General features: G+C 41.4%; 1 long non-coding RNA gene across 3 annotated transcripts in view; it reads right to left on the bottom strand.

Moving 5' to 3' along the window:
* The window catches only part of LOC134762105 (uncharacterized), a 43,979-nt gene that overhangs the window by 18,875 nt on the left and 8,224 nt on the right, over positions 1–16,880 (bottom strand). The window contains exons 2-3 of one of the 3 annotated variants that reach the window (XR_010141746.1): positions 2,402–2,578; positions 510–642 (exon numbers count right to left, since the gene is read on the bottom strand). The exons of 1 other annotated variant lie outside the window; for it this stretch is intronic. This is a non-coding gene — a long non-coding RNA (uncharacterized LOC134762105). One more of the 3 variants, XR_010141745.1, reaches the window with a different exon arrangement.

The raw sequence follows: 16,880 nt of genomic DNA, 5'->3' as shown, positions 1-16,880 counted from the left end.
AATAAGCATTGGTTGAAATAATAAACTAGCTCATTATTTTATAGCTGAGGAATCTGAGGCCTAGAGAAGTTAGGTGACTTAAATAAGCTTACAAAACTTGTCCTTGGCAAAGCCAGGGCTGGAGTCCTCTCTGTTTGTTTCAGAGGGATTAGTTATTGCCTGGGGGCCCTGTGTGGACCCAGCCCTTGGAGCTGTTAAACACAATCACACAATCTTTATTGCTTGCTGAATTGCAATTATCAGATTATATAGGAAATATTTAAGGATTTTATGTATGTGTATTTTTATTTGTTTTGAGTCAAAAATCAAAAGGGAAGAATGGTCATTGAAGCTAGAATATACTTGTGACTGTCCCAGTGAACTCCCAGAAAAAGTAATCCCTCCACTTGCATTTGCTGGAGCACGTGGTTCAGGGATAGTTTAGGCTCCCCTTTCTCCTTTCCCAAATCCTCCCATGCATGAGCTTATCTGCTGTGACGCTGATGTCCTGGATGTGATTGATTACCCACCACTATCTTGGGGACCTGGGAATGACCTTCTGGATGCATTTGTAAGGAACCAGCTTGGGAAGAAAAACAAAAACTTGAAGGCATCCTCTAGTTGGCCTGAGATAAGGGGACCTCAGAGTCTTCTTTCATTAGCCTGGCAAAACAATCCAAACAATAAAAAATCCATAAGAAAATATTCTGCTTCCAGGAGCTTAAAAGATATTTCTCATTTCAGCCACCCAGTCACATGACACTATCTCTATGTAAGACAAACAAATGTTTTTGTGGGTGAGAGGATGAGAGGAAGGGAGGAAAGAAGAGAAGGGGAGGAGTTTAACAGAGAAAGGGAGGGAGGTATGATGAGGGAGGAGAGGTGAAAATGTAGAAAAAAGTTAAGAAAAAAACCAAAGAGAGAGAGAGATGGAATACGTTTGGAAAGAAATGTGGGCCTAATATTTACCCAGATGATCCCAGGAGCCAACTCAAATCATCAGAATGAATTGATCCAAGTCACCTTGTTAAACTTACTTGGCATAATAATAATTATTGTGTGCTGAAAGAAGCAGTGGGGTTCGGTGACAGAGTATGGGTTTGAGTTTTGGCTCTCACGATAATTTGCTGTACAAACATACATCTGTTATTTCAAGTCCCAGGCCTCAGTTTTCCCATCCAGAACTGGGGGAAATAAATGAAACGGGACATATGAAAGTAATTTGAAAAATAGAGTGTGACACAAGCAAACACAGTCTCGAATTTACACTCAAGCTGGATCTATTCTACTTAAATCAAAACAGGCTTTGACGTGCCTCCAGCTTCTCTTTTCATGGACTCAGTACAGTTTTCTACCTTGTGTTTTTAAAGTAAATACATATATAATCCAATGATCTCGTCACATCATTAGGCTCAGGTGGGCTCGTTCCAAATCATGGATACAACACTGAAATCAAAATATGAAAAGAAAAAAAGGTGCGTGGTTTACCCACCATTGTCTAACAAATTTATATAGTGGAAAGAGCAGATGTGGTAGGAATGAGATCTGGTTCAGATTCCACCAGCTCCAATAGTCATCTGCTGTGTGACCCAGGGCAAGTTTCTCAGCCTCACTGAGCCGCACTCTTCCCACTTGGGATATGGGAGCACCTCCCTCCCTATAATGTTATCATAAGGTAGCCGGACAAATGCCTAGCTGGCTCCTGGCATCTGTTAGAGCCTCTGCCTGTGTTGATCATTGCTTTATCCTCAGTCCTAGACTATAGTAGGTATGAAATATGCAGTACTTTCTCTTTCCCTTCCTCTTTTCTACTCCTCTTACCCTATTCCCACGCCCACCCATTCAGGTGTCTTTCCATTGCCACCAAAGTAAAGCCTTGGGTTTGGGTGTCTGAGATACTGCTTGAGAGCATTTTTTTCGAAGGCTTCAGATAGGAAATGAAATCACACTGGCTTATGATTATGCACCATCTTAGGTGTCAGCAATGAAAACAGACTCTAGAGATCATAAATGGAAGGAAATGTATTGGAGTGGTTGGAGAGTGACGAGAATTAACCTTAGAAATGAGTAGAAATTAGGGGAGGGTCAGAAGGCCAGGCCAAAGGAACCACAGCAATGGTGCCTTGGCAGGAGTAGTTTGGTCAGCATGCCTGCCAGCCTGCTTTTGAAAGGACGACCTCCAGCTGTCTCCAGAGGTAGCCACCCACCCCCTGCCTGTGTTTGTATTGCTTCCCTGAGATTCACACTTCAGGGAAAGACCACTTGGTGGGCTGAGCCAAAGTCAGTTACTGACCTCAGATTGTGCCAGGGTTGTGTGTTTATGTGTGAACGAGACAATGTGAGTGTGATTTTGTCCACTTTTGATATGGAAGGTGAGTCCGACCTCACATCAAGAGAAGCCACAACAGTGACCAACCCTTACAGAGGGAGATTTGATGACAGACACCCGTTAATAAAAATATGGCAAATGTTCACTGCAGCTCAGAAGAGGGTCTTCAAGGAGGTCAGAGAATCCACAGCTCTGCTTTGTGCGGGGATGTCTCCTCTTCACCAAAGCATTTAGCATCCACTGGGGTAAACAGGGAGGATCCAGCTGTGTCTGCTCATTCCAAGTGGTTTTGAGAAAACAAAATCAACATTAAATTAAAGCAAATAATCAGAGATTTATTAACACTAAAAAAAAAAAAAAGTCATGGAAACAAAGTTGAATTCAGTTAAATGGTGAGTGAACAGTTCTTCAGATAGCTTTTGCCTGATTTCCACACAGCTGTTTCTCCAAACCTGTCTGCAGTCAGAGGCAGATGCTTGCAAGCAGCCTCTGTGTACTTCCCACACACTCTCAGCCCCCAGCAGACTCTTCTGGAGGCTGGGTGGCCATGTCACTGATGGTGATGGCCCCTGCTTCAGGAACTGACAGTCTGCTTCCTTTTTTGCTGTATCCTTCAAACCTTAATTATACAAAAAAATAAATTCAAGACTCCAGGCCAGCAGCTGAATACACTTCTTGTTTGGGAAAGCCCAATTTTCGGTAGAAAACGACTTTTGGCAAAAGCAGCTCCTGCCCCTCCCCTGCTTTTTGCCCCAAGGTCAAGTATTCTGATGACTCTCAGCAGTCATTGGTCCCACTTCCTGCCAAACTGTGGCAAACCAACCAAATGATCATGATTAATCACCCCCCAGCCCTTCATTGCAAACAATGGGACTGCCTCGGGGGCAATTTTGGAAGTCTCCATCACCTCCAAATTTTGATAGGGGTTAAGTTAGACTCGGTCCTCACTTTCGCACAAGGTTGCATAGAGCTTCATGGTTTGCATGAAGGTTTATTGTTTGCCCTCTTATACATGTTATTTTATTTGGTCCCCAATAATAGGGCACCAGGCCATTCTCCTGGATTATTACAGTTGCCTCCTATCTTCCTCAGTGTCCACTCTTTTTTTTTTTAAATTGAAGTACAGTTAATAAAAAGCACGCTGAGAATGATGGCTCGTGCCTGTAATCCCAGCACTTTTAGGAGGCCAAGGTGAGTGGGTCGCTTGAGCTCCGGAGTTCGAGATAATAAAAAGCACAAGTCCAGCTGTTTTGCTTTGATAAGTTTTGACAGTTGTATACACTGGGTAACTGCCATATACAAAAAGAGATACAATATTTCCATCGCCCCAGAATAATCCTTCATTTTTTTCTTTCCAGTCAATGTCTCCTTCCCCTAGGCAACTGCTTTCTGATTTCTATTACTAGGGACTATTTTTTCTGTACATTGATTTCGTTTCATATCATTGGAATCATACAGTATGTACATATCTGTGCTTTTTTCATGGATTTAAGACTCATTCATGTTGTGTGTATGAGGAATTCCTTCCATTGTATTGCTGAGTGGTATGCCATTGTAGAAATACACCACAATTTGCTTATTAATTCATTTTTTTGATAGAAATTTAGTGGCTTTTTTCTTCATCATCTTTGCTACTATGAATACAACTGCTGTAATAAATTTTGTACAAATATTTTGTGAACATATGTTTTCATTTAACTTGGATAAATACCCAAGAATGAAATTACTAGGTCATAGGGTAGATGTATGTTTAACTTTATAAGAAACTGCCAGACAGTTTTCCAAAGTAGTTTGTCAGATATATGAGTTGTCAACATCCAGTCTTGCTTCCTCCAGTCATTTCTCCTCATAGGCTCCAGAGCAATCCATTTAAAACAACCTTGATCCCATCACTTTCCTGCTTAAACTCCTTCAATGGCTTCCCATTGCCCTTAGGAGCAAGACCAGACATTTTTCACGTAGCCTGCATAATTTGGCCCTCACTTTCCTTTCATCTTTGGCTACTCCTTCCTGCATCTCCCTGCCCGCTGGTTTTCTGTGTTCTGGCCATACTGGGTATGTTTCTACTCCTTGACTGTGAAGCTCTTTACCCACTCAGGGCTTTTGTACGTGGCGTCCCTTTTTCTGGTCAGCCATTCTTTTTTTTTTTTTGAGATGGAGTCTCGCTCTGTCGCCCAGACTGGTGTGCAGTGGCGCGATCTCGGCTCACTGCAAGCTCCACCTCCTGGGTTCAAGCCATTCTCCTGCTTCAGCCTCCCGAGTAGCTGGGACTACAGGTGTCTGCCACCACACCCGGCTAATTTTTTGTATTTTTAGTAGAGATGGGGTTTCACTGTGTTAGCCAGGATGGTCTCGATCTCCTGACCTCGTGATCTGCTTGCCTCAGCCTCCCAAAGTGCTGGGATTACAGGCGTGAGCCACCACACCCAGCCTGGCATTAATATATATTAAGCATATGTATTATAGATTTATATATATACTAATGTAATGCAATATTAAACGTATGTATTATATACTTATATAAGTATAATATATTTATGTTCATGTAATATGTATTACACATATGTATATATAATAAATATTCTTATATAATACATATTATATATTTCTAAGTATAAAATATTTGCAATACATATGCTTAATATATATTATATTGACATACATATATTTATGTATAATATGTATTATAAGTATATAATACATATGCTTTATATTACATTAACATATACATATACATACATACATCTATATAGGCTAAATAAATGAAAAACTGAATGATGATCAAAGAGCTTAATATCTGTGTGTTTTAAAGACATGGAGCTTGTAAGTGGAGACTTTCTGGGACCAAGTACAGTATACTTTTTTTTTTTGAGACGGAGTTTCTCTCTTGTCACCCAGGCTGGAGTGCAGTGGTACAATCTCAGCCCACTGCAACCTCCACCTCCTGGGTTTAAGCCTCAGCCCCCCGAGTAGCTGGGACTACAGGTGCAGGCTGGTCTCAAACTCCTGATCTCAAGTGATCCTCCTGCCTCAGCCTCCCCGGCTTACAGGCGTGAGCCACCGAGCCCGACCTAGTATTCTTTTTATTAGTCTTTGCAGCTCGTATTTCTAGGGTAGTTCAGAAGGAGAAAAGAAAAGAAGATGTCACAAAAAATGAGAAGGTAAGGCCGGGCACAGTGGCTCATGCCTGTAATCCCAGCACATTGGGAGGTCAAGGTGGAAGAACTGCTTGAGCTCAGGAGTTCAAGACCAGACTGGGCAATATAGTGATACCCCGTCTCATTTTTAAAATTAAAAAAATGAAAAGGTAAAATCTTAGCTCTCCTTTCTTATCAGTATTACTGTTGGGCTAGTTTACATGATGCCAGGTATTCTATTCAATGCCAGCTGGAGAATGCCAGCTCAGGGTCAGCTTCTGAGATCTTATAACTGTGTTAGGAACATAACCTTTAGAGTCAATCAGACCTCGGTATGAATTTTAGCTCTGATATTAGCGGTGAGACTGTCTTCTCCCTAAGATGCTATTTCTCCACTGGTGAAAAGGAGATGACAATGCCTGCCTATAATAGAAACCTTGAGGTATCTGCTTAGCCCTTGATTCTTTCCCTCCGACTGCTCTCCTCCTCTCTGTACCATGTGACTCCAGGCCCCTGGCAAAGCTGATTGGACCCATGGTAGACTGACTCAAGTTAGCTCAGTCAGAATCTAAAAAATCCTTAAGAATCCTTAAGAAGATTCTTCCAGAGTTTCTGTTAATTCTTGATCTGGGTAGTGGGGGTGACACCATGACTGGGTAACCGTATCTGACTACATGTTGGAGTTTGAGGGGGCCCAATAAGTAACCTCCCCTTTCCTTGCCTCACTTCCAAACCAATTAAGTGATTCATGAGGTTATGGCAGAGGAGGAGTAACGCATGAGCTTTTTGCAGATAAACATAGTTTAGTGTGGCAATGCTGAACACATAATGAGACAGACTTTTCATAGACAACCCTGAATAGCCAGAGGCTGCCCCACATAGATGGAGGGGAAAAATGCGAGGGGAAACAGTTGAACTATGAGTGCTTTGTCCCTTCCCCAAATTCATGAACCAAAATCCAGGAGTGTAACCCTAATGGAGGTTTTTGTACTTGGAAACAAGAAGGTTTACCCCAACATAGAGATGCATAGAGAAGCAGGGTCAAAAGACAATACCCCTTGGAGAAGTAGGTCCAGTCAGTGTTCTGACTTCCCAGTTTCTGATCCTTGTCTCTCTTATGAAGCTCAGCCACACTTCCTGCCCTTGAGTTCTTCCAGATACACATTATTTATAATTATGGGTACCCCTTTATTTAAACTCTTTCAGGTGGGTCTTGCAACTGGTAACCAAAAACCCCTTATTAAGACTCTAAGTCACACTTTTTTTTAGGGTGAAGTTTATTTATTTTTTATTATTTATTTTTTTGAGATGCAGTCTCATTCTCGTCACCTAGTCTGGAGTACAGTGGTGTGATCTTGGCTCACTGCAACCTCTGCCTCCCTGGTTCAAGTGATTCTCCTGCCTCAGCCTCCCAAGTAGCTGGGACTACAGGTGCACGGCACCACGCCCGGCTAATTTTTGTATTTTTAGTAGAGACGGGGTTTCAGCATATTGGTCAGGCTGGTCTCGAACTCCTGACCTCAGGTGATCCACCCACCTCGGCCTCCCAAAGTGCTGGGATTACAGGTGTGAGCCACTGCATCCGGCCTTGGGTGAAGTTTAAATAAAGAAATGAATGTAGGGCACCTAGCATGGTAGACTCAATATATATTAAGTTTTATTCTTTACTTTTTGATGAGAAAGAGGATGGAGCAAAGCTCCGAGGCTCAGTCACTCAACTCATTTTCAGTTTGAATATGACACAAAACAAACCCCCAAATTTTGAAATGTCTACTTGAAGGTCAAACAGCCATTAAAAGTAGCACATTTGCTATGAAAACGTTACTGAAGACATGTCTATCACAGGCTGGAAAGACAGTGTTTGTTAGTAGCTGGAGTCAGATATACTTGGATGGTAATTCAGGTTTCAATTGCTACTAACTGGAAAGTCTTACAAAAGTCATCACCTCTGTAAGCCTAATTTTTTCAACCATAAAAGAAAAAACTAATTTGTTTGGTTGTTACAAGCACAAAATATGCTCTTGGTACATAGAGAGTGCTCAGTAAATGACTGTTGTTATTATTGTAATATTCTGAATGCTTTCAAGAAGGGTCAGGAGGGCCTTCCTTTCTGTTATTGAGAGCTACATGCCTGATTATGTTTTCATTTTTGCCTTGATTGCCAGGGAGTTCGGAATCAAATTTAAAACTTAATCATGGCAACCCTGCTACTATTAAGGTTGGCATATTTGTAAGTCCCTTTTCCTGGCTCTTGATTTTCTGCTTCTAAAGCTTGTCAGCCAATGAGAAGCAGCTTATCAACTGGACAAGACTAGGGCATGCATATAAATGTATACGAACACACACACACACACACACACACTCCAGTTAAACAGTTATTTTTCAATGCAGTTTTCACTTGGGTAATTCCCTGCCAAGAGAAAACATAAATCACTTTTCAGTCCAGCATCCAGGGGCTCTACAAACCAGTCCAAGAGAAATTTAATCTGGGTCTACGTAACAGAAACTGGGCAGCCAGCCAGCAAATTTTTGTTTTGTGTTTTAAGAGAAATGCAACATGCTCCTTGTCAAGTGATGTCTGGGGTGATCAAGCTCACCCCCACAGGGCCAAGGGCTAACTGCGGAAAAGGTAGGTTGACGGCTTGTGCTAAAGAAGGGCCTTTGAAGGGTCAACTCCCCTCGGTGAGTTAAAGGCTTCAGAAAATGCTACAGAATGCAATACTGAGTCTCAGCATTCAGGATGTTGATTCTAAAAGTGTCACAGATCAGAAGCTGACCCCGGTTGGGTAGGAGTGAAGAGGCAGAGGGTAGGAGGGAAGCTGTGGAAATAAGCTGGGCTCTCGGAGGAAAGGAAGCCATACTGAACCTTTCACTAAAGGTTTTGGGGAGCCCTTGGACCATTTTAAACAATGTAGTCTTCCCTACTCTTCAACTCAACATTGATTGCACCAGGACTCAGGAGTTTCCTCATTATCATGTAATCACTATAACAACTCTTGGAGATAAGTTTTATTACTTTTCTTTTCCAGTTGAGTAAACTGAGAGTCACTGAATTGCCTAGGATTAAGTAGCTAGGTGGAGTCAAGAATTGAACCCAGGTCCAAGAGCCTTCAAGTCCAGTTTGCATTTTCCAGTTTGGCTCCAATGCAAGTGCAGTAGCTTATTGAACTCATTTTTGTTTTATCTATCCCTTACTTCTTGGTCCCAGGTCTCCAAAATTTAACAGAGTTTGGTGGGTTGTAAAAGTCAAACATGGCCTCATCATTTTGTTGTTGTTGTAGGCCCTAGAAACGGCTGTAGGAGTTGGCAAACTAAGTGCACTCTGAGGCCAGCAGCCCTTTCTTCTCTGAGCACATTCCCTGTTCCTTTCCCAGTGTTTGGGAGAGGAATTTTGCCCATGGGAGCTGTCTCAGGTGTCGACCTTTCTGTGCCTCCCTAACACATTCCTGCATCTAAATTAGAACTGGTCAATGTTTCACTCCCCCGCTGTCCTCCCAGCCATGTCTTCTGAAGCTTGTGAACAATTAACCACCAGCAAGCAGCCCCTGTTTTCCGGCTCTCGATCTTACCTCCTTAGAAGCCTACCTACATTTACTGCTAGGTGTCAATGATCTACCAAGCTTGAGAAGCACTGGGGCTTCCTCTCCATTCTTTAAGGATCCTCTTGTATACCCTTTTACAATGATTCTGATGATATATGATTCTTCTCAAGGAAATATATCTTAGGGAATAACCAAGCCAAAGCACCCACATTGACTCTTGAATCGTGTTTTCTGTTGGGAATTCTTACAAAGAACTGGAGAAAACGGGAAAAGATTCCAGGCCAGTTCTGTCACTTACAAGCCAGGTGATGTTAGCCAAGTTTCTTAACTTCTGTGGGTCTTCTTTTTACACTTACTAAATGAGGAGGGTCATTCTTCCCTCTTAAGTTTGTTATACAGACTAAATAACAGTGTATACAAAAGTGTTTGGCCCAGACTAGCAACTTAATCAGTTTTCTTACATAAGAAACTGTAGTCTAAAGTTCATATGATCATGAAATACTGGAACTAGAAAATGCCTTGTAGAGCTTGTATAACTTTAACAAGAGAGGAGGTCCAGAGAAAAAGTTTGAGATATACATATTCTATGACCTTTCAGCCAATTGGTGGCCTATAGTCTAGTTCTGCTTTGTCCATTAGAAATATAATGTATAAGCCATACATGTAATTTAAAATTTTCTAGTAATCACGTTAAAGAAATAGAAGGTGGTTTATGCTGGTAATCCCAGCAACTTGGGAGGCTTAGGTGGGAGGATCACTTGAGTTCGAGACCACCCTGGGCAACACAGCAAGACCCCATCTCTACAAAAATATTTTTAAAAATTAGCTGGGTGTGTTAATGTGTGCTTGTAGTTCCAGTTTTTTGAGAGGCAGAGGTGGAAGGCTCACATGAGCTCAGGAGTTCGAGGCTGCAGTGAGCAATGATCACACCATTGCACTCCAGTCTGGGCAACAGAGACCCCGTCTCAAAAAAAAAAAAAAAAAAAAGTAGACAGGAACAGGTGAAATTAATTTATTAATTTTAACATATATTATTGAACCTGATGTATGTGATATATCATTTTAACATGTAATGGATATAAAAATTAATAATGAAATATTTTACATTTAGTAGCCCCAAAAAAGGGCTACTAAATTTTCAAAATCTGGTGTGTGTTTTGCATTCCCAGCACAATCACTTCAGACTAACCACATTTCAAGTGCTTAATAGTCACATGAGGGAGGACCTACAGTGCAGGTGTAGTTTAATTCAAGCCAGCAAACATTTTGTGCACCTGTTATATGCCAGGAAGTCTGTTAGATACAGGAATATGAAGGTGAACAAACATACCAGGGTAATAGGCAGACAGCTCTGGAAAGCACAAATTATAATTCAATGCTGGGTGTCCCTTCCTGTCTGGGCTGCTGTATTATTTATTCATATGTTTGATTGAGCAAATGTAGAAAAATATTCTCCAGAGAATATCTATATTGTCAGGGCATTTTCTTCTACTTAGATATCAAGGGATGGAAAGTATTTGTTTTTACTGAGCTACTACTGTGTCCCAGGTATTATATCTGCACTTGACAGGTATTGTCTCATTTAATCTTCATAGTGATGGTGTGAGGACATTATTTTGCCCATTTTATTTTTATTTTTATTTATTTATTTTTTTAGAGATGGGGTCTTGCTATGTTGCCCAGGTTGGTCTCTAACTCCTGGTCTCAAGCAATCCTCCCATCTCAACCTCCCAAAGTGCTGGGATTACAGGCAAGAGCCACTGTACCCGGTCATATTTTGCCCATTTTAAAGAGGAGGAAATAAAAGTTGTGAGTGGTTAAGTAATTGTTCATCTGATTTATTAGAGGTAGACCTGGGACTCAATCTCAGAAACAAGGCATGTTTAACTTGGTCAGTACTGTCTCATGGAGATTTGGAGAGAAGAATGTTCCTTGGCCATTATTATTTTTATCTATTTATAAACATTCCCAAAGTTTCCTGAATAATTTGACTGGAGCTTTATTTTAATAATGACTTTCCATTCCAGGTGACCAGTGGTCCTCCTTTCTGAAGGCTCTTGCTACAAAGGAAAGATGAGGATATTCTATTTCTTGATCCCTCTCAGCTACTGGGAGCTGCTTTGTGCCTTGGAAGCCTCAAGCTGAAATGGATGTCAGCCTCAAGTTTAACTCCAAGAGGGTTCACCTTGTTTCTTTGAACAAAATGTGCTGCCTGTTGCTTCCCTTTGCCAGGAGTGGTGTTCCCTTTTCCATAGGTCTGGACCACTGTGTCTCTAGCTTCCGCTCCTGGATACTTGGTTATTGTGTGTTTCGGTAAAAAAGCATCCACAACATGAATATCCACTAAGCTATAACAGGGCCTGCTGCAACTATAGTATTTCCTGAAAAAATATCAACTGCCACAAGGGCCACAAATAAAGTTTGTGAACTTGGAATAACCATGGAGAATGAAATGTTCTGATTCAGATCATCAGTGGGATTTCATTGGGAAATCTCCCACTGGGCAAGAGTAGATGATGGAGTAGGAGAAACAGTCACTAGAAAAAGGTGATACTTTGTATCAAGAAACAATTAAAAATTAGATCACATCCTGAAACATTAAGCATATGCCCCTTTGTGAGGCTTGCCTGGCTGAACTTGAACTGGATTGAGTGAATAATTTCTTAAAAACAATCAAAATCACAGATTTATTCTATTTGAAATACTTATATTTACTTATATTTCATTCAGAAATTAGTTAACAAATAATTTTTGAGTATCTTGGGAACTGTTCTAATCATTAAACATGTAAGTTTGAAGAAAGTAAGGATGAATCTGCCTGCATGGGGCTCTCAATCTAGCGAGAAGCAGATAAGAAGACAAATGTCAGGGAAGATCACACAACCTTCAGGTAGCATTTAAGCTGAGACCTCACTAGTTGCTAAGACTGGATTTCAGAGGTCAGGTTTGGATATACAAAATTTAGGAGCTGGTACATGACATTTAAAACCATGGGAATGAACGAGATTTCCTAGATAGAGAGAAGAAAAGAATATTGACATTTAATATTGAATGGAGTAGGAGGAGCTGAACAGGGAGACCAGGAAGGAGCAGACAGTGAACCTGGAGCATGAATAGGAGAGTGGGTGTCATGGAAGCCAAGAGAAACAAGAATTCAAGAAAGAAAGTTTCTCACTGTGGCAAATGGCACTGAGAGGGAAAGTAAGGCCATGGAATGATGACAATGACAACAGTGACGAAGGATCATTGAGTATGGTATCATGCTGACATTTGTTTCTACCCAGGCTAGGTAGTTACTGAGGGTGGTAGCTAAGGCAGGGTGGGTTGAACATGAGGAAGTGAAGACAGAACATGAATTTTTGGAAAGTTTGGCTACAATGGGAAGTAGAGAAATGGGGTAATATCTGGAAGGGGAGGGAATTGAGTCAGTAGGGTTTTGTGTTTTGATTTTACGGTAGGGCATCTAGATAGATCATGTTTATGTGCCTATTCCCACTCTGTTCTCTCTTCCTGAAGAGTCTCCTCTGGCAAACTCCATTCTGTAAAAGTCCGTACGTAAGTGTCCTGTTCTCTGTCAAACATTCCTCCCAGGCCTAGATGTTGTCTGTCCCCAGGCTTCCATGCCATTATGTGTACACATTATCTGCCATAAGCTTACCTTATTGCATGGCAATGGAAGTTTTTCCTCCCTCTCTCTTCTTCATTAGACAAGAACAAGGTCTTGAAGAGTAGAGACTGTGTCTTCTCAAGTTCGGACTACTGGCACAGGTAGGTGCTCAGAACTTGGCATCAGGAAGATGCTCATTAAATATTTGAATAACAAATAAGTAAATGAATGAATAGACTAACTGAGTTTGAAGGCAGTGCTATGGCAGATTTTTCTTATTTTATGAATGGAAAAACTATGGCATAGAACAATTTGGAATCTGATAATTTTACAAATTAGTAGGAGTGCTGGAAAACAGTAAAATCTTCAGTCTTGCTCCTTGAGCTGTTGCCCAGGTCCCTCTCTGGGACTGCACTACCAGCCCTAAAAAACACCTGGGGCTGATACCCTCACATTCACACCAAACCGCAGACCTCACCACAGAAGCACAGGCCTTCATGCTGGTGTCTACAGTCTACTTGTAGTTTGATTTTAGCAACATTTGCCAAGTTGAGGCTGGGAAGCAGCTGGTGGACAAAGGGTGGACGCACTTTTCTGAATCTAGGGGGAGACCAGGTTAGGGCCGTGCTAAGTGAAGCTGATAGGGTGGGTGGGCCAGGCAGGGGAACAGGCAAAGATATCCTTGGCTCCCTTAAACTTGGGCTAGAAAAAACAAAAGACATGGCTCAAGGAGAACCACAAGGTGTCACTGTTGATCCTCAGCTAAACAAGAACTGATTTGGGCAGGGACTTGAGAAACACTGCAAAGAACTTGATTTTGCAGATGAAGAAACAGAGGCCCGGGGAGGTAACATGATTTGACTAAGATCATGTAACAAGTTAATGGCAGAACAATTATGAGAAACCAAGTCTCTTAACTTTCAGACTGGCAGGACCACTTTCTCCCATTGCTGCTATGATGGCATTTTGAGATGAGGAGTAAGCCATCTCTACAAACATTCACTCAAGACAATGGCTTTCAATTAGAAATAGAACAGAAAAAAAACGAGAGAGAGAAGAAAAGAATGAAAAAAGCTCAGCATTCACTCTCACATGTGCCTTATTCAAACTGCTGGGCTAAGATGCCAGTGCCCACAATGAGAGAGTGGCCCACAGGGCCTCCGTCTGTGGCAGGCTTGAATACCCGAATAGAAAAGTATCAGGTAAAGGATTTCATTCTTTTTATGGCTCCAACTTAAAAAGAGTCTGGTTCCCAAGGAAAACAGGAAGCCAAGTTGCTCAGCAAAGAATTGGCTGAAACCTAAGTAGGACCCAGATAAAAACATTTGCTGGATAGAAGGATGTGGGCAAATTTCTGGGCCCCACTGCTTGGGGATGGGAAGCTATGAGGCAGAAGACCCTTTGTGAAACAGTGACCCGTAGACCAGGCATTCGTGCGGATGTCTGAAAACTGCGAGGTAGCGGAGCAGTCATAAGTTAGTTGGTTTTTTAACTCCAACTAACTTTGCTCCACCAAGAGTCTCAGGAGGTTTTGCCTATGCTCTTTGGCCTGACTCCCACTAGGCCCTTCCGTGGTGGCTTCTACTGGAGCCGCTTTCTTAGTTCCCAGGTTATCATTAAAATAATAATAAAATCAAAGAGCTCTGCTGTTTTCTTAGGTAATATCATTCATATGCGCTCATTACAAAAACCAAGATACCAAGTAGCAGAATGAAGAAAATAAAAGACATCTGTAGTGTCTCCGTTCAGAAATAATTGCTGTTAGCATAATGCTGTATAGATTCAGGCTGCTGGCCTATGGAACACCTGGTATATGTCCTCGGCCCTGGGTTTAGAGCTGTAAAGCTGGCACACACTAATCTCAGCTCTCACAGAGCCTGCGTTCTAATTGTCTGGGAGAGACAGACAATAATATTTTGTAAAAAAGTAAAATATATAGGATGTCAGATTGTGGTAAATGCTATGAAGACAGAGAAGGGGATGGGGATTTTAATGGTGGTGAGGTGGCAATTTAAAAATAGGATATTCAGAAAGTGACATTGGAACAAAGATCTGAAGCAGATGTGGATATCTGGGAGAAGATTCCTTTCTTTCTGTACATATACAATAATGCAATTATAACATAAACAATATATGAATACATCTTTGATTTAAAATCTTCAAATAATACAGAAATATATGGGAAACAAGGGAACAACCTTCTCACCACCCTCCTATTACCTTCTCCTCTCTCCCAGTAAGCACTTTGGCAATGGTGTGTTCCCTGCCCGAGCTTCGTCTCTGCATTTACATTCATTTCTGTATATACTGACACAATAGCTTCATTTTATTTCCTACATAAATGAGCTCATCCTTTGTGAAGGTGATATCTTTTTATTTTCAGCAAAAAGAGTCTTCTTAACATTTTCTAAAATTCAAAGGTATGTGAGAGCTATAGGCCTCATTACTAAAAATGAAATAGCTAAATGTGATTGCTAAGTGTGGGTAAATGTTTTACTTCTTCCTTTGGGCTAATAATCTAGCATATACTGAATTCTATTGAAATAATTTGTTTCTGCCTCTGTCTCTGCTACTACACAGTGAATTTTTTGTGGCCAGGGAATTATGTCTTCACATCTATTAATTTCCTGTGCTTGGTGCAATGCCCAGCATGTGGTGTTTGGTAAATGAATAGGCAATCAATTATACTTTCATACATTACTGTGGAAGCCTTCCAACACTGGGTGAGATATTGGCTGAGATCAATCATCTGCCCTAATGTGGTCCAATCTTTTCTCCATTGAAATATCTATGTCACTATGGGACACAGCCACTGTGGGATGATAGCCAGGATGACTGTGGTCAGATCCTACAAATCAGATAGTCCGATTTTAAGCATTAGAATTAAAAAATCAAGTAATGAGAGCTACCTTTCATTCCTCTTGCTGAAAGAAAAGAGTTAGGACACAAATGTGCTAAGCACTTGACATAACACTTCTCATTCAAGACACAAAAGTCTCAATGAAGTAGATATTATTTTATGGACAAGGAAACTGAAAATCAGTGATTAATATGGATATTAGATCCATTCATGTGTCTACCATACAGACTTATCAGATCTTAACATTTCCCTATGTTTGCCTTAATTTTTTTCCCCAGAAATATTACACCAGAGGGCCATGATCACAAATTGATTGATTGAGACGGAGTCTCACTCTGTCGCCCAGGCTGGAGTGCAATGGCACAGTCTTGGCTCACTGCACCCTCTGTCTCCCGGGTTCAAGCGATTCTCCAACCTCAGTCTCCCGAGTAGCTGGGATTACAGGCATGTGCCACCACGCCTGGGTCATTTTATATTTTTAGTAGAGATGGGGTTTTGCCATGTTGGTCAGGCTGGTCTTGAACTCCTGACCTCAGGTGATCTGCCCGCCTCGGCCTCCCAAAGTGCTGGGATTACAGGCGTGAGCCACCACGCCCGGCTCCACAAATTTAATTGCGAACACTGGATGGCACATTTAAAAAGCCACTTAAAACAACTTTGTCATTTTAGTCAATAGACATTAATTGAGCCTCGGTGCTGGGCTAAGCTGTACAGATACAGAAAGGTATAAAGCTCTGTCCTTGTGCTCATAGGGACTCACTTTTTAGTGGGAGTGGCAGATGTATAAGTTTTACAGTTGAGAAACTGAGGCACAGAGCGGGGTGGTTACTCTTTCAAGAGGCAAAGCCAGGTTTATACACCGGGGGTCAAACAAGCTGGCCTCCTGGTGGACTGGGAGGCTGCTACACATTCCTGGTCTGTTGGAACAGCATGGATTCTGAGTGGGGGCACCTCTTCTCTGGGTGGGTCCAACTAGGAAGGGGAGCCAGTTTGACACAATGAAGTCGAATCTGTGAGAAGCACGCATGAGTGTTTTTCTCTCTTTCCACTAACCATCTTTTTGCTGCAAAGAATTAAATTTTTTTCTGGTGACACACACTTCCTGTCAGAATGAGGCACACCCAGCCAGACAAAACCACCCAAAGTAAATGAAGAAAAATCCTTTTAATTCCTCTAGGTCCACAGATTTGGTTTCTGCTGGATTATTGCCATTTTCCCAGGGTCTAAGACAGAAGTGGATTTGGAGAACAGCAAATAAGAACAATACACTGATAAGGGTAACACCAATGACATGAAAACATCTACTATTTATTATCTCCAATTAAAATTCCATATTCTTATAAAAGCAATTCTCATCATAGAAAACTCAGAAAGCTACCAAAATTCGTGTTTATGGGGTTTTTTTTTTTAAAAAGAAAACCAAAAT

Source organism: Pongo abelii, chromosome 9, assembly GCF_028885655.2.
Source record: "Pongo abelii isolate AG06213 chromosome 9, NHGRI_mPonAbe1-v2.0_pri, whole genome shotgun sequence".
NCBI lineage: Eukaryota > Metazoa > Chordata > Mammalia > Primates > Hominidae > Pongo > Pongo abelii.
Note: the sequence above shows the minus strand (reverse complement) of the source record. Positions and strands in the feature narration are given on the sequence as shown.